The sequence below is a fragment of the Magnolia sinica genome, chromosome 7 (assembly GCF_029962835.1).
Source record: "Magnolia sinica isolate HGM2019 chromosome 7, MsV1, whole genome shotgun sequence".
Taxonomy (NCBI): domain Eukaryota; kingdom Viridiplantae; phylum Streptophyta; class Magnoliopsida; order Magnoliales; family Magnoliaceae; genus Magnolia; species Magnolia sinica.
In genome coordinates, this window is record NC_080579.1 from 75,468,151 (window position 1) to 75,475,616 (window position 7,466).

At 37.6% G+C, this 7,466-nt stretch overlaps 1 long non-coding RNA gene across 1 annotated transcript; it reads right to left on the minus strand.

Annotated features, from left to right (window-relative positions):
- Window positions 1-201: 201 nt before the first annotated feature.
- LOC131252136 (uncharacterized) lies at window positions 202-968 on the minus strand. The gene is made up of 3 exons (XR_009174207.1): window positions 918-968; window positions 682-819; window positions 202-606 (listed from the first exon to the last, which is right to left on the minus strand). It is a non-coding gene; the product is annotated as an uncharacterized LOC131252136 (long non-coding RNA).
- Window positions 969-7,466: the final 6,498 nt, after the last annotated feature.

Here is a 7,466-nt window from a genome sequence, read left to right on the forward strand (position 1 = left end):
AAATTTAAAAATGTCACAAGGAATTACGAAAGTTTTGCAACAAATCAATATAAAGAGCATTGCATCTATGACCCAGATTAGATTCCCATATATAAATGGAGCTTACTTGCTTAGCTCGTTTCCCAAATACAAAGGGCATTGCATCTATGACGTTGCTTTTACCACTTCCATTCGGACCCAGTACCGCTAAAAAACTCTACAGATAACAGAAAATTCAAATGAGACAATAAACACCTGAGTCAAGATGGAGTGCACCAAGCAAAATTGTGTGAAATTCACACTCAAGTAACCAGAAAGGGACTAGATCCAGTGCCATTGGAGGCATGGGAGGTACCATGCCCCATGTCATTACTGCACATGTGACATGCATGCACTAGATCCATAAGCCAATGATAATTTGATTGGCTTATGCACCTGAACAGTGAACTATTTGGCACAAGGACAAAAAAAAAAAAAAAAAAGAGTAATTAAAGGAAAGAGAGATATAAGACTTACGGGCACATGCACGGACTATAGATTCTACATAATCTAACTTTCTCAAAAAAACCTTCCGGTAGTCTCAACATAACGCATATTTGGCTTGCTGCGAATGGAACGAATATTAGTCTGCAACAAATTCCAGATAAGCCTCTGATCTTGAAACAAATTATCGACTGATGAAGAAATCATTCTAGCATTGACCTCAGTGAAAGGACGGTGAGGATTTGGATTGTAGCATGCAAGAACAGCCACAGCTGCTTCCCTGTATGCCAACCTCAGCTTTAACTCCTCCAGAATTTCAGTACTATCTTCTTGACCGGTTTCAAACGTACCCTTTTGCTGCAAGTGGGTAGATTGAGAACATGTGTACACAGATGAATTAGTGAAACACTATAATTATCCATGTAAGTGGTTAAAAAACAAAACAAAACACCTACCCTCTTCAAGGCTTCCAACAGTTCTTCTCATCCAATGTAGTCTAAATCCTTCTAGCAGTTAAAATTCCAGGTTCATTCCTACCAATCAGTTGCAAGATAGTTTTAAAAAAATCTCCTAATGGGAAAATAGAAACAATTCATTAGGAAGTAACTAAAATATATTTTGCAGCTTTGCGCCAGTGAAATCTACAGTAAAATCTGCAGTTTCTAGAAGAAGGATCTCCATTTCCTCCTCTGACAGGAAATAATACAAAGCAGATGGACCATAGGAGAAGGTAGCTTTTATGATAAGGTCCAATAACTAAGGGACCAAAAATGAGAACTAAAGAACCAGCATCATTTGAACTAGGTTCCTCTACTAGAACATGTTATGACCAATCTAGAGAAAAGCCCACATGTTATAAATAAGCAGACGTAAAATGACAAAGAAGTATGAAGGCTTATCAACATCTGTCACTGCCACAAGTTTTGAGCATGCCAAACTACATGGTTCAGTGGTTTAAATTGTTGATGTGATGCACTAAAAAAAAAAAAAAAAAGAAGCCAAGATTGCCAGATCCTAGTCATTGATATTTGGCCAGTTTTCTATTGAGTTCGAACTATCACTATTTTTTCTTTCTTAAATGTGTACTTCTTGGCTGGGTATTGAAGGGTTGGAATATTTCAATCTTGAGGAACTTTGGTGTGTGGGTCATCAACAGCGAAACCCATCATATTAGTGGTTTGGATAACTGAACCATGAGCCACACTAGCACAAACTCAAGGCATGAAGATCATATAAGAATTGAGGCTCAAAACAGGCTAGACTACTACTTCCTTTTTTTCCACCATCTCTATTACCATGGTGATTCATCCAGCCCACATGGGGGATGCAAGAGCACAAAATCTGAGCTCGTTGGCCATCATACCTACAGTAAGGATAAAAGAAAATCAATCTGACAGTTTATGCTTTGAAAAAAGATGGAACTATCCAATCAAATAACAAGAGAAAAAGCTGTCTTTCAAAAGACAATAACTAAATAATCAAATGATAAGAGAAAAATATCAGAACTAGCGAAAACCTTCTCATATATTTTCTAAAATTTGCAAAATTCAGAAAAGTTAATCAGGTCATGGCTTCTGTTTGTTTTTTTACTTATTGAGGTACCAAATTCATGGAAAAATAATCAACAAACGTAAACATAAAAACAGAAACAAATAAAATCATCTCAAAAACCTAGTTTTGCCTCTTGAAAATTGATACATATCACTCGCTCTCAAATTACATTCATTTGCTATATCCATCCATATGTATATGGATATATGGATGGATGTGCGTATGTGTGCCTAAATGAGAAGAAGCAAGAGCATGTCCACAAGCTATAAATCACCCTCGCCTTGTATGCAAACACATGATTCTTTTTTTCAATGGTGTAAGCAAATGCATGATTAGAACATTTAAAGCTACAAAATTTAAGAAACCGTAAATGAGAAGCGCAAGTCCCTGGATCTATACCATACACAATTCCTAACTTAGTGAATGATTTTTTTTTCCCTTCATAATGAATAGGAGAAATGATTCACACAGTCCCCTCCTTCCCACCAACCTGTCATGTTTGCTAACATCCCACCTATGAAAAGATGGACCCCACCAAATATCACCTGCTGTAAAAATCAGGTTGACCTATTTACTTAGATAGGCAACACCTGTTGGTGGACCCTGCTGATTTTTGGATGTTCTACACAAGTGACAGATTTTGTGATCACATATAATAAGAGTAATCATGGGCAAAAACGTTTTCTGGATAGTAAAATAGAAAATGTTTAAACTAAAGAAAACCCACAATCGCCACATAGGTTTGTGTACATACATACATACATACATACACATACATCTTAGGTATATACAGATATACATATATGCATGTGTGTATATGTATGGAATCAAGGGAGCAAGGTGAGTTTTAATTTTGTTTAAACATATGTATGTATATACATATATGCATGTGTGTATATGTATGGAATCAAGGGAGCAAGGTGAGTTTTAATTTTGTTTAAACATACATACATACATACATACATATCTGGAAAGCCCAACCCTTGTGGAAATGTCATGTTACCATCTCAAGATGGTGTATTGTAGGGTAACAAATGGGTTCAGCTGGGCCAATGCGGGCCATGATGAACTTAAGTTAAAGAGAGCACATGAGGTAAAGAACCTAGTCCCAAGCCAGCCCGGACTGCAGGCCAAAGATCGCAGCCATCCTTGTTGTCATCGCTTGGCTGGGTCAGGCCATTGACCCAGTGGGATCAACCAAATGGAAGGCTAGCAATCCTCACACGTTACAAGTGGTGCACACTTACAATTGAAGAGTTTGTTGAATCATTTCAAAGTGCCATTTACAATGATGCTGTTTGTTTCTGCATTTTGTTCTTTCTAGTTATATTTGACTGATTTGTAAATACTTATTGCTACCTTGTTTCTGCCATGAGACATGAAGCTTTTGCAGTTTAGAGGTGGATTTTTCTGGTTTTGTAGTGATGTTTTCTAGATTGGATTCTTATTACTACAAAGTGGTTTGCCTTGTTTTAAAAGATTGTTTTTGAGCTCCATTTTCCAAGAGATGAAAGACTGGTAAAAGGAGTTTTCCTTTTCCCCTTTTATTCTGTGTTGCTATGAAAGTACTGGATGCTGTACTGCTTTGATTTTTTATTTTTTTGGCTTTTCTCTTTTGAACAGATAGATGCTTTGGCCTTGTTTTCAATCAAAGAAAACAGGGTATTTTCCTTCTTGCATAGAACCTAGTTTTTCTAGATTCTGTGCTTGAAAATCCTCACATTACAATTCATATCTCATCTTATACAAGGTGGGTTTTTTTCCTTTATGTATATGTTTCATTTAATTGAGAAATCCAGATAGATGTTGAATTTTCTTTTATCATAAATCGTTCAACAAACTGCCTCTAATTAGGTTTGTTCTAATGGTAAAAAAGTTCTATTGGAGTTTAGCTGTATTATCTCATCTTATACAAGGTTTTTTTTTTTTCCATATATCTTTCATTTAATTGACAAATCCATATAGATTTTGAAATTTGCTAATCCTAAATCGTTTGATAAACCTCTTCTAATTAGATTTTTTTTGCTAATAATAAACAGTTTTTCTTTTGGGGGTTTAGCTAGTTGGGTCCTTTTCCTTTTAAGCATAGATGTGTTTCATTTAATTGAGAAATCCATATAGATGTTGAGTTTTCACTAATCTAAAGTGTTCACTAAACCACATCTAATTTGATTTTTTGCTAATAGTAAACAGTTTTATTGGGAATTTGCTGTTTCAAGCCTTCAATTACCATTTAAAACCTCTGATCTTTCAAACTGCAGATCTGCTCCAAAAAGTTTAGAGGAAGGTTATCATTTGAGCTATGGGCCTAAGTGCCTTTGTGGGTTTTGGGCTAGTTTGATGGGAATCAAGGAGCTGCCATTGCAATTTTCTTTTGATGTTTTTGTCTTTTTAGCCTCATTATCAAGAGAAAAAAAAAATCAAAGACAAAAACATCAATGTGGCTTAGCCTCATTAAGCCCTTCTCTTGATTAAAATTTCCCTGCAATTGTATGGAAGTACTAGAAGGGTAATCCTATCTGTAGTCATGTCCTAGACTTCCATCAATGTGGCTTGTATCCCCACTACCTGTGTCTGTAACTTTGCATTTTAGCTTCTTCTTCTTCTTCTTTTCTTTTCTTTTCTTTTCTCTCTCTCTCTCTCTCTCTCTCTCTCTCTCTCTCTCTCTCTCTCTCTCTCTCTCTCTCTCTCTCTCTCTCTCTGTTTCTTGTCAAAGATCCTCCTAGAACCTTTTCTATTTCCTCAATCCACCCCAGACCCATTCTTCTTCTCGAGTTTCTTTACAACCACTGTTGTTAGTCCGTATACACCTGAATCCTGCCTCTAATGGCCATTCACAATCCTAATCCCTTGCTACTTCCAAGCTTCTAATTCTCTGAAGGCATTTCCCAAAACGAGCCATATCCCTAACCCTCACCAAGAAAGTTTCTTCAATGCCTTCTTGTCTACTAAGGAAGGAACATTGCATCTTAAACAAAGACATGAAGTAGATGCAAGGATTTGCTTCCAAGTTAATAATTTACGCTCAACCCTCTCTGTGATTTCCTTTAATACTCTAGAGCCTTTCCACTGAACTCCCTATATCTCAACTTGGCAACACCCCACGAATGCTTTTGCAGAAACGGCCCATGAAAAACATTATGTTGATTTGTTCTTTCCATATAGCCGACAACCTTGCTAGCATGGATAACCTCGATAACTTCTAAGCCCTTCTCCACTGACAATCTTATTTACCAGGCTTCTAGACAGGCCCTTGTAGACTCGGGCATCGCTCAAGCTCTATGAATGCTATGGAAACCTCTTTGATTTTTGTCATTTTGCAAGTTTGTCTCATCTCCCCTACCATGATTAGAGATCAACTTCTTCCAAAGATCGATGGATTTATGCGTAATGGAAACAGATCTAATGTAAATACTGCAATACTGATGTTTAAGTTACAAGATGGAAACAGATCCAAAATGGAACCTTGAGAATGGCAGGGAGATAAATTGTTGTCGCATGTATTTCAAGAAGAAAACTAATCTAAAACAGAAAATCCAATGGTAGTAGTAAATGTCAGAAAGAAGCATATACCTTGTTTTTTCTTGAAGTTCTTGCAATGGCGCCTCTCAATCTAGCAACGAAGAGGAAAACCAGTAGTCCCAGATGCACACGAGAGAGAGAGAGAGAGAGAGAGAGAGAGATTTGGGGTTTTTTATTGGGCGGGCGTCTGTTTTGATTTGGGCGGGCGTCTGTTTTGATTTGGGCGGGCGTCTGTTTTGAGAGCGCGCCCAAATTTGGGCCGGGGTCTGGTATGGCTCTTTGGGCCCCACCATGATGCGTGTCAAACATCTACCCCATCAGTCAGATGCATCATCCCATGGTGGGCCCAGGGATTAAAAATCAAATTAATCTATGACTTGTATGGGCCACACCACATACAAAAGTTGAGAGGGGTTACCCTCCATTAAAACATTCATAATTATTTTTTGGGCCCACAGAGATGTGGTCAGCAAATCCAGACCATCCATTATGGGTGTGCCACTTGGATGAGAGGTCATACCAAGTTTCAGACGCATCCAAATTTCAGGTGGGGCCCACTAAGTGCTTTTATATATTTTAGGCATGTCTTCACGTGATTTTAGATGGTATGGCCCACCGGAGTTCCGTATACGGTTGATTTTTGGGATATCCCATAATTTAAAGGTGATCAATCAAATGCATGGTGTTGATGTTTGACACACGTCATGGTGGGGCCCACACAACTTGACCTCATGGGGATGACATGGATTAAACACGTACATCATGGTGTGGTCCACCTGAGATTTATATCCCGAAAAATGGATGAACAGTGTGGGTTGATCCTGAATTTTCAGTAAATCCAAAACTCAAGTAGACCATGCCACACGAAACAGTGTGGAATAATGATTTCCACCGTTGATACCTTCCTTGGGCCCATAGTAATGTTTATTTGACATCCAACATGTTCATAATATCACGAAGATATGAATAAAGAGAAAACACAAAAATATATGAATTATTATGGGCCAATTATGATGAAAGTGTAAAATCCACTTCGTCCATCATTTTCTCTGAATCATGATAGAATGAGATTTAAAAAATTAGATGTATCCATTGTCAAAGAAAGAGAGAAGATACTACCATTTGTACCAAAGTAGCCCATAGGTGCAAGATCTAAGTTGTACATCAGGTGAGTCCCATCATGTACGTCTCTGATTCCAGCCTACTACTCAAGTGGATTACATATTTGTATATATTCCTCGACCATCAAACAGCTGCCCCAAACATATTAGCTATAGAACCTTGCATCACCCACATGCCCCTAGTTTCTTGAATCACAGCTTCTTTTTTTTTCTTTTCTTTTTTGTTGGAAGGTATAATCTCAACAAATGATTCAAAAAGACTTCAATGACCTTGAAGCAGAGACTAGAAAGTCAAATCTTTTGAATCCTCAATGATCTTCATTAGAGTTTGCAAGAATAAAGTCAAATCAACACCATATATAACACGATGATCTACAATAACATTCACCTGCAAGCATTCACAGTTTTGCCCAAGTGAGTTTGTGGAAGGCTCAAGACTGGAGGTTCCAGGCTTCCCAATAACTCACCAGGTAGAATGTTTCTCACTTGCACATCTGACTTTTCACACCGATCAGCCCATCCTTGGTAGCAACTACAATTGGTTGGGATGCTCCAATGGCCATGATTGCACCCTGCAGAACAGTCCATTACAAATTGTGTGGGGCCCACCTTGAAGATGTGTTCTATATCTACATCGTCCATTCATTTTACCAGTCCATTCTAGGACGTGGTTCTAAAAATTGAACAGATCCAAATATCAGGTAGAAGGTAATTATCACTTTTACCTACGCAATTATATGTAGTCAATAAAAGTAAACTTTTCGAGATTAAATTCAAAACACCCTTTATCTATGAACATTTTCATCGGTA